This window comes from Tursiops truncatus, chromosome 19 (genome assembly GCF_011762595.2).
Source record: "Tursiops truncatus isolate mTurTru1 chromosome 19, mTurTru1.mat.Y, whole genome shotgun sequence".
Lineage (NCBI taxonomy): Eukaryota > Metazoa > Chordata > Mammalia > Artiodactyla > Delphinidae > Tursiops > Tursiops truncatus.
The window spans coordinates 57434560-57451867 of NC_047052.1; the positions used below are offsets into that span (position 1 = coordinate 57434560).

A 17308-nucleotide genomic window follows, 5' to 3' on the forward strand; every position below is an offset into this window, starting at 1 on the left:
TCTTTTTGAACTATAGTTTTGTCCAGATATATGACCCAGGAGTGGGATTGCAGGATCATATAGTAGTTCTATATTTAGTTTTTTGAGGAACCACCATACTGTTTTCCATTGTGGCTGCACCAACTTACATTCCCACCAACAGTGTAGGAGGGTTCCCATTTCTCTACACCCTTTCCAGCATTTATTATTTGTAGACATTTTAATGATGGTCATTCTGACTGGTGTGAGGTGGTACCTCATTGTAGTTTTGATTTGTATTTCTCTCATAGCTAAGGATGTTGTGCATCTTTTCATTTGTCTATTGGCCATGTGTATTGAGTTGGCCAAGAATTCCTTTGGTTTTTAAGTAAAAATAAAGGACATTTTTCATGTTCACCAAGAACTTTATTGAACAGTGTATTCACCCTTTTTTTCCACTACCTTCTGCCATTTTTCAGGCCACTTCATAATTCCACCTTCTCAAAACTTTTTATCTTTCTGAGCAAAGAACTGTTCCAGGTGCCTTTTACAGTCTTCAGGGAACTGAATTTTTTTCCATTAATAGAATTTTGTAAAGACTAAAATAAATGGAAATCCAAAGATTCAATGTCTGTTGAATATGACGGATGAATCAGAACTTCCCAGCCAGGCTATAACAGTTTCTGCCTGGTCATCAAAGAAACATGTGGTCTTGTGTTATCCTGATGGAAGATTATGTGTTTTCTGTTGACTAATTCCGTACGCTTTCGTCGAGTTCTGCTTTCAGTTGGTCTAATTGGGAACAGTACTTGTTGGAAATAATCATTTGGTTTTCTGAAAAGTGCTCATAATAGAGGACTGCCTTCCAATCCCACCATATACACGTCACCTTCTTTGGTCGAAGACCGGGCTTTGGTGTGGTTGGTGGTGGTTCATTTTGCTCGCCCCATGATCTCTTCCATTCCACATTATTATACAGTATCCACTTTTCATTGACCGTCACAATTTGTTTTAAAAACAGAATGTTTTCATTACATTTCAGTACAGAATCATGTGAGGAAATATGCTCATGAAGGTTTTTTTCACTTAACTTATGTGGAACCCAAACATCAAAGCGATTAACATAACCAAGCTGGTGCAAATGACTTTCAGCACTTGATTTGGATATTTCGAGTATGTCAGCTATCTCCTGCATGGTATAATGTTGATTGTTCTTGATATCTCAGTTTGATCGCTATCACGTTTAAGTGTTCTACCTGATCATGGAACATCATCCAGCGAGAAATCTCCAGCACGAAACTTTGCAAACCACTTTTGACACATTTGATCAGTCACAGCACTTTCTCCATACACTGCACACATCTTTCCTTTGCGTTTTTACCTCTCTTGAAATAATAAAGCATAATATGCCGAAAATGTTGCTTTTTTCTTCCATCTTCAATATTAAAATGGCTGCAAAACAATGCGCCAATTTTGATATTTTTTTCTTTAAATGCACTCTGATACGACAGCTCTCATTATACAATCTAACAAAATTGTTTCGAATGAAGTTAAAGACAACTAAGCACAATCAGAGCCATCTTACAGAAAATACCGAACGAATTTTTTGGCCAGCCCAATTTTTTTCCCCCTTTGGAGAAATGTCTATTTAGGTCTTTTGCCCATTCCTATTGATCATTTATTTAGTTTCTTTGTGAAAATATGACTCCATCCCTGAAACATGACCTCCTTTTCATTTTACCCAAAAATATGCCTTTTTGACATATTTATTTTGAACTAAAGGAAATTAAGAAGCAGTTAATGCAAGAAAGGCACTGTGTTCTCCTCCTATTTGCCTAAGAGCAGGACGTAAATTTACAAAGGACAAAAATTAATCACAAGAGACAACTTTAGACCCTTATTAGCCTGGAGACAACACAAGAGGAATTTACATAACAAACTTTGCTAACTAGTGGCAAAAACCAAAATTCATCTGATTAAATTTGAAGATCTAATTGGCTCTATTGAATGATTCGTGTATCAGGGACCATCCCATCTAGCGATTAGAAAGGAGTTCCAAAGGGCTACAGAAAAGGAAAGATTTTTAAGGGCAGAGAGGGGGGTGAGACAAGGAGGTCATAAAGAACGAATTTGTGAATATTGATAAAGGGAAACCTCACTAATATGTGGTCAAGCGGCCAGAAGGGGAGCTCTCAAGAAGTACCACTGAACATCAACTACAGGAAGAATTGTCAATTATAAAATCCAACAGAAGAATCATCAACAGGAAAGAATCATCAGTTACAGGCCCCAACAGGAAAAGATGTACATCGCATCTACTACAAGAAACCTAGTACCCCAGCAACTCCACCAATGAGAAACACTCATTACCCTAAACTCTCTTTTCTCCAATAGACTTTCTTTCAAAATAATGTCCTGACTTCCTCCCTTTTTCTGTAAAATAACATCCCTCTCCTTTGTTGGACTTGCCTATGGTTTTTGTCATTGCTTGCTTGTTCCGATTTATAATTCTCTGTTATTTCTGAATAAACCCATTTCTGCTGGTAAAATAACTGTTTTATTTTATTATTTTTTTTAAATTAATTAATTTATTTTTGGCTGCGTTGGATCTTTGTTGCTGTGTGCTGGCTTTCTCTAGTTGCGGTGAGCAGGGGTTACTCTTCACTGTGGTGCACGGACTTCTCATTGTGGTGGCTTCTCTTGTTGCAGAGCACGGGCTCTAGGCGCCTGGGCTTCAGTAGCTGTGGCACGTTGGCTCAGTAGTTGTGGCTCACGGGCTCTAGAGAGCAGGCTCAGTAGTTGTGGTGCACAGGCTTAGTTGCTCCGTGGCATGTGGGGTTTTCCCAGAGCAAGGCTTGAACCCGTGTCCCCTGCACTGGCAGGCAGATTCTTAACCATTGCACCACGAGGGAAGCCCCTAACTGTTTTATTTTTAAGGTCAACAGATTATTTCACGAAGGGCACTCTCCTTTGGGAGATAAAAAGCGTCTAGCCGGCAGATTACCTCACTAGTGCTGGCCAGGAAATTCAGACTGACTGGTTAAGATTACATTCTTAGGAGAAGCTAAAACTGCAGTTAGGTTCGATATTAAGTCTTGCTATGCTGACATGCGTTTAGCACAAGTGACTCCATTTGGGGCCTGTTGTCTCTTTTTTTTAAGATTAGCTCTTAACCAACGTTACTTTCCCACATTATTTGGCATACCTAGCGACCCAAGTACTTTTTCCTTTCTTTTGTTACACCTCAAATGTATTGTTCTTTGTCGAAGGTGTTATATAAGATTGAATTCTAAGCCACTTCTTTTTCTTTTTTTAATGTCCTAAATTATTTATTAGGTAAGAATTTTACAAACATTACTTATATTAGCGGTAACAGTGGAGCACCTTCTCCAAACTTGCGGCCCTTTCTAAGGCCGCGGTTCTTTCTGCCTGCAGATGTCAGCCCTCACATCTTCCTGTGTCTAACTCAATTATTTGAGTTACTCAACCCTGTCTCTCTCATGTATGTATAAACATGTCAATAAACTCCTGTTTGTTTTTCTCTTGTTATTGCCTTTTGTTACAGAGCTTGAGCTGAAAAGGTAAAAACTGGGTAGAGGAAAGTTTCCCCACCTACATCTCTAAATACTTTACAGTGCTGAAGAACTGCAGACAACACTCCCCTGCAGTCCGCCTTCGGCCCCTTTAAGAGGAAAGGAAGCCCCTCCCTTCACTCTTGAAGCCTGGACGCCTTTTCCCAGCGTCCCTCGAGGTGCCTAGGGCTTTTGCTCCGCGGGGGCGGATGAGGAGTGCCCCTTCCCGCCGGCCTGTGGAGTTATGGGAACTACATTGCCCAGAACACACTGCACCAGAAGTAGAGCAGTGTTGCTCCAATGAAAGACCAGGACAGGGGCATTTCCGGTCTTAGGAAGCGTGTCAGGGCTGGACTACCGGCTACTTCCTGGTTGAGGCCACTTTTGTTTCCCTCGGACTTGTTTACCGTGTCAGAGGCTGTAGATCTCTGAGTAGAGGTAGGGACTGCTGCTCCCGGCCCCGCTCTGCCCACAGAGTCCGATGGCGGCAGCGGCGCTGAGGGACCCACCTCAGGTAAACGCTCGTCCTGCGGGTCCTCACCGCCCTCACCCCACCAGACAAGGAAGACCCGAGTGCGGGGCGCCTGCTCACGTGTCCGCAGCCCAGGCCGCGGTGTCCAGGAAGATGGGGGTCCCTATTTCTCACAGACAGTGTGATGGCGCGTGGGAGAGGGTTACAGGCGGAGGTACCGGCATGTGTAAAGGCTTTGAGGTAAGACTGAGCCGGGAGGCTTCTGAAAACTTGGGGTCCAGCCTTTGTTTTTAGGGGACAATGAGTGTGAGGGGGAGTCACGCCTGGATTGGCAAACAGAGGGACTTGGGAGCCATGGAGAGTTGTGAATGGAAGAGGGACACAGTCTGTATTAGGGTTTTATTTATTTATTTATTTTTTGGCCGCACCACTCGGCATGTGGGATCTTAGTTCCCCAACCAGGGATAGAAACCAAGTCCCCTGCAGTGGAAGCACAGAATCTTAACCACGGGACTGCCAGGGAAGCCCTTATATTAGGGTTTTAAAAGTTTACCAAAAAGCTGCTCAGAGAGGGAACAGTCGGGAATGTGCGTGATGAGAATAGTGAGGCACAGATAAGTAGAGTCCTTGTCCAGGGTCAGAGATCTGGTAATAGGCAGCTCTGAAGACTGAAACACAGAGGTTAGTAAATTAATCCGAAGTCACCTGGTTCCAGGGCTGGGTGGGGATACGGGGGAGTCCTGTGCACATGGAACCCAGCCATGGTTCCTTCCTCTTCCCACATATTCTGGAGGTTAAAAAAGAACTTAGGGAATTTACACAAGGAAAGAGAGCATGTCCCAGGCCCTCACTAGTCCTGACATCAGCGGTATAGTGTCTGAAATTTGGTGTCTTGAGGCACTTCCCGTGCTGATTTCCTGTCTCTTGCCTGTGGGGACCCTGGCAGTACCCCAATGCAGGCCAATCAGTAACATAGTGGTGTTCCTATTTCTGGCAACCAGTGTAAACATATGGTGTGGGAGTTATCTCAGGAACATATAGCAGCATGAGCAAATGCTCAGTGTGACTGAGTTGGGAACAGGGTACAGTAGGTCTCCATTCTTTCTGTTAAGAACAAAGAGCAGGGAATCAAGAATCAGGCCTGTAATGTGGCTGCCTGAGAATCTTGGCGTCTATTACGGAGATAATGGGAGATTTGTATAAGAGAAAGGAGTTGGTCTTATTTAGGTTTAAAAGGCTCCACCTGGCTACACGGTGGAGAAAAGATTATGGGGTTAAAGCAGGTGGCAGGGAATTCAGGAGGAGGTTACTGCTATAATCCAGATGAGTGTTGATGGACCAGAGTTATGACCATGGAGGTGGGAGAAAAGGTTAGATTCCAGGTCCATTTTTAATGAAAGAGCTGAGTAGACTTTGGATGGTGTAGGTGAGGGAGAAAAACGAGGAGCCAGAGTTGACCCTAGAGTTTTTCATCCTATCAGCTGAAAGGATGGAAGCTCCAACAAACTGGGATGGAAAAGTTGGTGGTAGGTTAATTTTCCTTAGGAACATCAGAAGTTTTGTTTTGGTCTTGTTAAGACTCTGAAAAGTTTCAGAGAACAGTTAGTGGAGTGGGCAGTTGGACACACAGGTCTGGAAATCTGGAGAAGGCTTTCAGGAGGGAGACTTCCAAAAGTGGTGGCTATTATGTAGACCAGGGTGGGGCTGTGGATGTTGTTTAGGAAGGGAATGCAGGTTTTAGTGACAACGCTATTGGAGAGTCAGAAGGACTAGGTTGCATACTAAGGAGTAGTTTTCTTCCTTGACACTATTGGGGTTGCTGGACCTCACAAAAAGAGATTAGGGAGAGGGGTGATAGTGGAAATGGTGTGGGTTGATCTAGCAAGTAGCCAAGGCTTCCATGGGATGAATGGACTGGAGATAGCTGCTCCTATGTCCAGGAGGCATAGGAGTAATTGAGACAAGATGACACTGAGGCAGGGCTCCTGCTAATTCAGTACTGTATGAATTCACCAGGATTTGGTGGTGAGCTTTGATGGGTTGTAGGATGTTTCATTCTTGCTAGTGAATAAGGTCTGGGGCGAATATGGGCTTGGGAGAGTCACTGTGCCGGGCATGTGGGACTGGGCTTTTAATGAAGTTTGGGTGGACAGCAGAAGGTTGTGGTGGCTGAATGGACAGCAAGTGCAGCATGGAAGTGGAAGAGGGTCATGGATATCTGAGATTCACATGTGGCTCTGGGTGGTTAATATTGAAACAAAGATCACAGGCAACATCAATCATCAAAGCAACATTGAGAATTTACCTGGCTGTGGGATGCATCAGAGGATTGGGGTTGTACTAAATCATGTTAGTAATTTTCAAGCACTCTTCTGGATGCCGTTTGCCAAGTACATGGGTGAGTCCAGGGAGATGTCTGTGGTGTGGGGCAGGAAGGTGGCAAAGCTGGGGAAGTGCAACTGTGGGGTCTGAAGATGTGAGAGATGTGTCTACACAATGATGTGCACAAGGGGAGAATTGTGAGCTGATGGTCCACAGGCCCTGGAGTTGGGGCCTTAAGGGTGAAACATGAGCCCAAATTTGTGTCTTGGAGGCACAATCTGGAAGGCCCCAAGGGAATTGCTTGGCAGGCCCAGAGCTGAGATGGCATTTATGTGCTGCTGCGGCCCCCCGCCCCTCCATCTTTTGTTGCTGAGCACAGTAATCAATGGAACCCTGAGGAGAGCATGGGCATCAGTGTCACCAGGGCCTGGTATCTCCTTTGAGGTGGGGAGCTTTGAAAGAGGATGATTGTGGAGATGTGTGAGGAGTTGGATTGTGGGTTCTCAGAGAATATTCGTAGTTTCATTTGTACTAATCATGACAGGGTGGTGTGACCTTTCAGGACATTGCCATGTACTTCTCCTGGGAGGAATGGGGCCTCCTTGATGAGGCTCAGAGACGCCTGTACCTCGAAGTGATGCTGGAGAACTCTGCACTTGTATCCTCGCTGAAGAGTAAGTCCCTTACTCTTTTTTTTTCCTCCTTACTCTTCCCAGTGACCTGGACTAGGCTCTTTCTTTCCTCCCTTCATTTTCTTCAGAGGATGTTGTCTTCTTCTCACATATGGACCATGGGAACTGCTTCCTTGCCTAGCTTTCTGAGTAGTTGCTGTCATAGCCAGGGCTGGGTTGTTTACACTGCTTTCTCCTTTCTTTTGTAGCTTAATATCTGCTGTACTGATCTCTAATACGTAATGATTTGAGGCATATAATGTTGTAGTGAGCCTAATGAAGTCTACCTTATTAGTGAAGAGCATTTTTCATATAACTGTGGCCTGTTTGTATGTATTCTCTTCACGTCCGTTGCCCATTTTTTAACTCTATTTTTTTGTTATTAAGTCTTTTGAATACCTTGTATATTTTGAATGGTAACATCTTATCAGATAATGGCTTGCAAATATTTCCTCCCATTCTGTAGATTGCCTCTTTTTGTTGTTGATTGTTGCGTTGCTATGCAGAAGTATCTTCATTTGGTGTAGTCCTAGTTGTTTATTTTTGCTTTCATTGCCTGTGCTTTGGTGATATCCAGAAAAATCATCACTAGGACTAATTTCACAGAACTTTTTCCTTAGGTTGTCTTTAAGGGATTTTACGTTTTTAGGTCTTACATTTAAGTCTTTAATCTATTTCAAGTTAGTTTTTATAAGTGGTATAAGACAGGGGTCCAGTTTCATTTTTTTTTTACCTGTGGATATCCAGTTTTCCTGACACCATTCAGAATTTACTCTCCCTGCCACCACCACATTTTATGTTTTTGATGTCACAGTTCACATGTTCTTATATTGTGTATCCATTAACAAATTATTGTGGCTGTAATTATTCTAATCCCTTTTTTTAATCCTTTTGTTTTTAACTTTTATACTTGAGTGATTTAAACACCACCAACACAGTATTATAGTAATCTGAATTTTACTACATACTCAGTTTTACCAGTGAGTTTTATATTTTCCTATGTTTTCATGTTTCTATTTATTATCCTTTCATTTCTGCCTGAAGAACTCCCTTTGGCTTTTTTTTTTTTCAAGTTTCAGATATTTATTAATCACTGTAAACCCCAACACAAAACAACAATGTGATTTCATGCATTTAGAGGGGAAATATTTCCTGGTTAAGTGGAAAATTGTGCAGATGGCTTCTGGAAGACCTTCATTCTAAGAAGCATTATAGTGAAACATTTCATTTAGAAATCTGGAACTTCTTTCTTCAGTTTGCCGTAATCGACATTCACTGAGTGGAACTTGTATTGATCATTGGGACCCAGTTTGTTCCAGGGTTCTGGGTTATTCTTTCTTTTTTTCCTCATTGGCCACGCTGGGCGGCTTGTGGGATCTTAGTTCCTAGACCAGGGATTGAACCCCAGCCACAGAAGTGAAAATGCCAAGTCCTAACCACTGGACTGCCAGGGAACTCCCTGGGTTATTCTTTCTGTCCCAGCTAACATTTGGATTGAACAATTCCAGGTGCAAGACATACAATGCTGCTCCAGTACCTCCCACTGTAATAAATACAAAGAGGGGGATCAAGCTAGGATGCTTCTTGGCCTGACCAGTGATCTGGTGGAGCATGGTTGCAACAGAGGCCTTGAGTTCAGATGGAGAGAAAGAAAAATGTGCAAGGCCCAGGACTAAGTAGTCTCTTCTCCCTTTGGCATTTCTTAGAAGTCAGGCTGAGTGTCAATGAACTCCCTCAGCTTTTGTTTGTCTAAAGTCTTTCTTTAATTGTGCAGGACAGCTTTGCTAGGTAAAATATTCTTGTTTGACAGTTTTTTTCTTCAGTGTTTTGAATACAGTATCTACAGGATATTTGTTCCAGGAGCCCGTGTGGATACCAAAATCTGTAGATGCTCAAGTCCCTTATATAAAATGACATAGTACAGTGAACAGAGTGAACCCTCTCTATCTGCAGGTTTAGAATTCACAGATTCAGAGAACCAACTGTATATCATCCCACTCTCTCCTAGGCTGCAAGATTTCTGCTGAAAAATCTACTGATAGCCTTATGAGGGTTCCCTGTGTGAAGAAGTTTCTTTTCTCTTCGTGCTTTCAAAATTCTGTTTGGGTTTTTTTGCTTGTTTACTGACAGTTTTGTTTATAATGTGTCTTGGTAATATCCTCTTTGGAATGAATCTGTACATGGACCTATGAGCATCATGAATTGGGTGTTCACATCTCTTCCCAGACTTGGGAAGTCAGACATTATTTCTTCAAACTTTCTGACACTTTTTCTTTCTATCTCTCCTTCTCCTGGGACTCCAGTAATGCAAATATTGTTTTGCTTGATGGTATTCCATAGTTTACCTATGCTGACTTCACTTTCTTCCCCCCTCTGGCTGGATGATAAATGACCTGTGTTTGAGTTCACATATTCTTTCCACTGCTTGACCAAGTGTGTTGTTGATACTCTGTTGCATTTTTCTTTTCATTTGTTGTATTCTTCAACTTCAGAATTTCTGTTTGATTCTTTTTTATGATTCCTGTCTCTCTGAACTTCTTGTTTTTTTCCTGTATCATTTTCCTTATCATGTTGAGTTATCTATCTGTGTTCTCTTGTAGCTCACTGAGCTTCCTTTTTTTAAAAGTTATTTTATTTATTTTTGGCTGCATTGGGTCTTCGTTTCTGCACACGGGCTTTCTGTAGTTGCAGCAAGTGGGGGCTACTCTTCATTGCAGTGCGCGGGCTTCTCATTGCAGTGGCTTTTGTTGCGGAGCACGAGCTCTAGGCGTGTAGGCTGCAGTAGTTGTGGCTCATGGGCTCTAGAGCACAGGCACAGTAGTTGTGGTGCACGGGCTTTGTTGCTCCATGGAGTGTAGCATCTTCTTGGGCCGGGGCTTGAACCCGTGTCCCATGCATTGGCAGGTGGATTCTAAACCACTGCACCACCAGGGAAGCCGCCTCACTGAGCTTCCTTAAAACATTTATTTTGAATCCTTTGGTGGTTCGTAGATCTCCATTTCTTTGAGGTTGGCTACTGGAAAATTATTATGTCCCTTTGATGGTATCATGTTTCCTTGTTTTTCATGTTTCTTTTATCCTTGTGTTGATGTGTGTATGTGTGGTGAATCAGTCATTTCTTTCAACATTTTGGGGTAAATTTTGGTTAGAGAAATAGCTTCACCTTCATGTGAATGCAAGGGTGCTGGCTGGGTGGGGTATTGTGGTGTTGACTCCAGTGAAGACCCTGGGAATATAGTCTCTGTGCAGATCTGTCAGCTGAGATCAGAGTGGTGAAGACTGTAGGGGTCCTCAGTGACCATGGCAGCAGTAGTATGCAGTGGTGGCAATGGCTTTTGGAGTCTTTGGTGACAAAGACTGCTGGGAATCCACTGATTTCCTTTTCTCCCATTGAGGATGTTATGGCTAAGGAGATTTCCTTTGGAATCCATGCTGATGAACTCTACAGGATCCTCTAATGTGAAAACTGGGGAGTCTGCTGCTATCGGAGGGGTTCTTTGTTGTCAGTGACAAAGCCTGCAAGGGTCCTCCACAGAGCAGGCCACTAGGGACCATGATGGCACAAGCCCAGTGGCTGACACAAGTAGCTCTCACTTACGTACTTTGATCCTAACCATCCAGCCATCTCTGCTAAGCCAGTTTTCCCAGCGATCCTTTCTGTGCAGTTATTCTCCTTCTTTTGCTCCACTGTGTTGCTGTTTGTCTTAATTGGACACTTATGCTGTACCCCACATCCACCCCAGGGCTATTTTTATTCATTGATAGCTGTCTAATTGTTTTTGGAAGGGGAATGAATGCTAGTATCTCTTATTCTGTCATCTCACTGGCATCACTCACATAGATCTCTTTTCTCTGGTCGTTTTTTGTGCTGAGTTGCTCTGGGACAGTGCTGGCCATTCTTTTTTTTTTTTTTTTTTTTTTTTTTTTTTTTTGCTGTACGCGGGCCTCTCACTGTTGTGGCCTCTCCCGTTGCGGAGAACAGGCTCCGGACGCACAGGCTCAGCGGCCATGGCTCACGGGCCTAGCCGCTCTGCGGCATGTGGGATCTTCCCGGACCGCGGCACAAACCCGTGTCCCCTGCATCGGCAGGTGGACTCTCAACCACTGCACCACCAGGGAAGCCCCCTGGCCATTCTTTTGTGCTGTTTTTCTCTTAGGACTTGCATCATGTGTCCCAGGTACTTGCTCAGCTAGTAGTTGGGGGGAGAATCCTTTGTGCATCACAGGATAGACATGACTCCAGTCATGGAAGAGTGGGCTCAGAGGGAGCCTGGCCTTGGTGAATGGCAGTTGGTGAGGGTGTGACACCAGGGCTGTGTGTAAGACCATACCAGAGATCTGTCCCATTCAACCAGTGTTTTGTTTCCATTGCCTGTGTCCACATCCCATTGCCATTTGTTCTTCCACATTGTTGATACTTTGCCAACTTGTCAGTTCTAGTAGTTATCATTTCCGCTCTGGCTTCTTTCCAGCAGTAATCTCCATCTCTCTAAACCCCACATCTCAACCATTTCTTTGACAGGTCTCCCTGTAGTGTTCTCCAACATGAGGCCATACATGCTGTGCTTGGAGGTGTGCATATATCCTTATATTGACTTTCAACAGTATCTACTCTGTTACAGTTGATTTTCATGGGATGGATACATTCACATTCTTCTACACAGCCTCATGTCAACCAACAGGAATGGTTCTGTAGGAAGCCAATGACAGAGGAGTAAGTTGTAAACCCTACCTCTGTTCCTTCTGTTATACACTGTCTTTGTGTCCTTCCCTTGGTAGGGTTTCCACCATTCAGTGACTTTAGGAGCCCAGCAATGCACAGCAGTCATTTCTTCAGAGTTCAACCCGCTTGTCTTCAAAAGTATCCCTGGACCCATGCCTAGATGTGACGGATGCACATTTGTGATGGGCTTGCCCCATTCCTATAATGTCAACATATACTTCACCAGTATTTCTTTGGGTTCAGGTTGCTGCTGTGGAGCACAGGATGCAGAGGTACCCTTTTAACAAAGCATTTCTGTAGGAATCTCACAGGCCAGAACTCCCAGTCCAGCTCCATTTTCCCAGAAGACCCACCCCTGTCAGATGTGTGGTCCAGTCTTTTTTTTTTTATTTTAAAAAATATTTATTTATTTACTTATTTATTTATTTTTGGCTGTGTTGTTGTGCACGGTCTGTGCACGGTCTTTCTCTAGCTGAGGTGCTGTGCACGGTCTTTCTCTAGCTGAGGTGCATGGGCTTCTCACCGTGGTGGCCTCTCCCATTGTGGAGCACAGGTTCTAGGCGTATGGGCTTCAGTAGTTGTGGCTCGTGGGCTCTAGAGTGCAGGCTCAGTAGTTGTGGCACACAGGCCCAGTTGCTCTGTGACATGTGGGATCCTCCCGGACCAGGGCATGAGCCCATGTCCCCTGCATTAACAGGTGGATTCTTAACAACTGTGCCACCAGGGAAGCCCTGTGGTCCAGTCTTGAGAGTCATTTTCCAGTTGGCTGAGCAGCAGGGAACACAACACAGCTAGAAACTCGAGGTGTGGGGCATGTGAAAAATGTTTTTATTTCAGGGCAAGCAAACAACACCAGAAGCAGCACATGGGAGAAAAACCCTTCTTAGGCAGTGTAGACAAGGTTTCACTTGTGAAGAGTTGCAATTTCCAGGAGTCATGGAAGGTTTTTACCTGCAGGGAGCTTGGGAAGGACTTCCTAGTCTTGTCAGGACACCTCCAGCAACAGGCCACTCACTCCCGGGAGAAGCCAAAAAAAATCTCTCAGTGTGGGGTGACTTGTTGAAGAAGAAAAATTCATTATACTCGGGGAGAATGCAAGAAAGCCTTCAACCCCCAAAACACACTTGATCAGGACCAGGGTGTCCACACTGGTAGACAGTGTTTTGTGTGCCAGGACTGTGGGAAAGCATTCAGGTTCAAATGCTTGTATGTTGTGCATCAGAAAGTCCACACTATAGAAGGGCTTTACATGTGTGGTGAATGTGGCAAATCTTTTAAGTGGAGTTCAACCCTCAGTCAACATGAAAGAGTTCATACTGGGGCAAGGCAGTACGAGTACAGCAAATGTGGAAAATCCTTTAGCTGCAAATCTTTGCTCGTTTATCCCAAAAAAGGTCACATTGGAGAAAAATGATACATGTGCAGTGAATGTGCACAGTCTTTTAGCTATAGCTCTATCCTTACTCAGCAACAGAGTATTCACCCTGGAAAGTGGCCTTATGCGTGCACTGAATGTGGGAAGTCTTTTACTGATAGGTCTGTCCTCTGTTATCATCAGAGAGTTCACACTGGAGAAACGCCTTATGAGTATAATGAATGCAGGAAGTCTTTTACCTATAGCAAAAACCTCCGTTATCATCAGAGTTCACGAAGGAGATAGGCCTTATGAGTGCAGTGCACATTGGAAATCTTGTACTGCTAGGTCTGGCCTCCATGATCATCAGACAGTTCACACTGGAGACTGGCCTTATGAGTGCAATGAATGTGGGAAATCTATCACCTTCAGCTCCAGACTTCACCGTCATCAGAAAGTTCACACTTGTGAAACACCTTGTAATAGTAATGAATGTGGGAAATCCTTTAGCAAAAAATCTACTTTCTTTCAACATCAAAGAGTTCACACTGTGTAAAGGCCTTAGCTTTTTAGGAAATGTGCGATTGTCCTGTTGATTATAATGGCACTAAAGGAGCCATATATCTGAACTCAGTGTTGTACAAATGTTCACAGTTAGGAGATCCCCTGTAAGTTTGAGTTATATGAAAGCATGTGTGGCTTGTTATACTCTCTGATCTGCTCAGGGCTCTTGCCAAATTTAAGTCACTGCCAATTTCTATGGCCAAAGACGTTTTACCTTTACAACCTGGCAGGTCCCCACAGTTTGCATCAGTCACCATCCCAGTGTGCTCAGGGAAGCTGACCACTGGTCTCCCATGTAAAGGTTTGTGGATTCCTGTAGTCTCTCACTGATATTCTCCTTAAGGCCGTTACTGCAGAGGCGGGAACACAAAGGTAGTGAAAATGGAGATCTGTAGTCCTGGGATGTAGCTTTGTGGCCCAGTCTGTATTCCTGTTGACATGGTTGGAAACATCCTTCATTGCTCACCAATGTTGGCTTCCACTGAGGCAAGACTGATTCTCAGAGGGCATGAGGAGAGACATGGTGGTCATTATAGCATTCCCAAATTTATTTTCTTAAAAGGGATGCACAGATTTGTGAAATGTAAAGCCATTTTTTATAGCTTTATTTAAAGGTATAATTTACATTGAATTAAACTTTATACATTTTCTTATATACATAATTTAAAGTATAATATTTGATAAGTTTTGCTGTAGGTATGAACCTGTGAAACTACAATCATAGTTATAATGGCCATATCCATTGCTGTATATTTACCTCATGTCCTTTTATAATCTCGCCCTGCCCTTCCCTCCCTCCAAATAATCATCAATTTACTTTCACTTAAAATTGATACCTTTGCATTTTGTAGAATTTATATGGTGGGAATCATTAAATATTTACCCCTTTTCCAGGTTTACTTTATGTTGTATAACTACTTTGAGATTCATCAATGACATTATGTGAATACTTAACCTTTTTCTTTTGCTGAGTAATCTTATATTTGGATAAATCGCTATTTGTTTATTCATTCATCTATTTATGGACATTTGGGTTATTTCCAGATTTTTGACAATTTAAAAATAAACGTGATACAAACATTTGTGTACATTTCTTAAAATGAATATATTTTATCTTTTTTCAATAACTTTGAGTGCAGTGTCTGAGTCATAGGGTAGGTGAATATTTAACTTTTGAAGGAACTAAACAAATTTTGATCTAAAATGACTATCTTTTTGCATTCCTACCAGCAGTGTATGAGGGTTCCATTTCCTCACATCCTAGTGAATCCTGATTTGTTTAATTATTTTAATTTTAGCCCTCCTTTTAAAATTTATTTTTATTTATTTATTATTATTATTATTATTTTTGCGGTACGCGGGCCTCTCACTGTTCTGGTCTCTCCCGTTGTGGAGCACAGGCTCCGGATGCGCAGGCTCAGCCGCCATGATTCATGGGCCCAGCCGCTCCGCGGCATGTGGGATCGTCCCGGACCAGGGCATGAACCCACGTCCCCTGTATCGGCAGGCAGACTCTCAACCACTGCGCCACCAGGGAAGCCCAGCCCTCCTTTTTAAAAAATATTTATTTATTTATTTGGTTGTGCCAGGTCTTAGTTGTGCCAGGTAGGCGCCTTAGTTGTGGCATGTGAACTCTTAGTTGTGGCATGCATGTGGGATCTAGTTCCCTGACTAGGGATCGAACCCGGGCCCCCTGCATTGGGAATGCAGAGTCTTATCCACTCTGCCACCAGGGAAGTCCCCAATTTTAGCCCTTTTAATAAGTTTGTCATGCTATCTCAGTGTTGGTTTAATTGGATTTCCTTAAGGATTCATGATGAGCATTTTTTCGGATGTGTATATGCTATCTGTATGTCTTTGGTAAAGTGTGTGCTCATATCATTTAGGCTGTTTTCCTTTATGAGTTAGGGCTATTTCCTTTTCACAAATAGGACAGTGAAATAACAAAGATATATTGGAATTTTACCCGTTTTACTCCTTGAATAACATAAGTGATTCTTTTGCTTTATGGAGTAATTGTTTTCAATTCCGGAAAAATATTTCTTAATTTTTGCAAATTTGGGGACTTTCCTGGTGGTCCAGTGGTTAAGAATCTGCCTTCCAATGCAGGGGACATGGGTTCGATCCCTGGTTGGGGAACTAAGATCCCACATGCACTGGGGCAATTAAGCCTGCGTGCTCTAGAGCTTGCGGACCACAACTAGAGAGAAGCCCACGCACTGCAATGAAAGATCCTGCATGCCGTAACTAAAATCCCACATGCCACAACTAAGACCCGATGCAGCCAAATAAATAAAATAAATTAATTTTTGCAAATTTGTATGCTATACACAATGTAATGTTCATATTTATCATACACAATTAATTTGCATTATAGATTTGTCTGCATTATTAACACACTTCATCACTTTCCTAAGTTAGACATTTAATAATATAATAAAGCCCTGCTTTGTAGTTTTCACCCATTTTCCTGGTCTATCTTGGGGATTGGTGGGTTGGAGCAGGACTTTAAGGTGGATCAGGTGTGGGACTTCCCTGGTGGCACAGTGGTTAAGAATCCGCCTGCCAATGCAGGGGACATAGGTTCAAGCCCTGGTCCGGGAAGATCTCATATGCCCCAGAGCAACTAAGCCCGCATGCCACAACTACTGAGCCTGCACTCTAGAGCCCGTGCTCTGCAACAAGAGAAGCCACTGCAATGAGAAGCCTGCGCCCACAACGAAGAGTAACCCCTGCCTGCTGCAACTAGAGAAAGCCTGTGCGCAGCAACAAAGACTCAATGCAGACAAAAAAAAAAAAAAAAGGTGGACCAGGTGGTATTAGGACAGACATTCTGAAGCCCTTCTGGAAGCCAAAGAATAGGTCAGTGATCAGACTCCCCAAACGTGGCCCATACAATGTGGGTTTAAATCTCGTCACCAGCCATCACTGGGACAACAGGCAAAACAATCCACTATCTGGGTTGTCTCCTGTGTAAAATGGGGATAAAGAGCAGCCCTGTGCCCAGGTCTTTGGAGGAGCTGAGGTGCCCGTTCTGTGTGCAGTGGCTACACCACCAGCCACACCTGCAGGTGATATCCCCAAGCCATATACCTCTGGGCCCTTCTGTCTCCAGGTGCTTGTGAGAAACAAATGGAGCTTCCTAGAACCCTCTGGTCCACTGGAAGACGTGTCTTCAGGTTACTGAGGTCTCATTGTGGAATCCCAGGGAATCTGTGGGCCACTCTAGAGGTCCCCAAGATTTACTTCACTGACTGTGACAGGGAGGTGATGAAGATGTTCACCGTAGCCTCTGTGACGGTCAGTCAAAGCAACAAAATACAGCCTGTACTGGTACCAGAATTCCAGGATTTGCATTTTGAGAATTTCTTTTTAATTTTCACAGCACTCTGGGTATTGGGAGCTATTACTGTATTGCTGGGGAAATCCAGGATAACAAAGATGAAGTGGGTCCCCCAAGGTCACACCACAGAAAGTATCAGATTCAAGAGGCTGGATTCAAACCTGGGAGTCTAGCTGCCGAACTGGGGACAGTCCCTTTATCATGGCACTTGAAGCCTTCAGCCCGGGGCAGGTGCACATTGAGGTTCATGGAGACTCAGCTGCTGCTGCTGTTATTGTTGGATTTATTTCCGTGATCGTTTCCCCATTCCTTGGATGTCCCAGAGCAGT

At 43.5% G+C, this 17308-nt stretch overlaps 1 pseudogene; it reads left to right on the top strand.

Moving 5' to 3' along the window:
- The first annotated feature begins 3890 nt into the window (after positions 1-3890).
- The window catches only part of LOC101337981 (uncharacterized), a 56057-nt pseudogene continuing 42639 nt past the window's right edge, over positions 3891-17308 (top strand).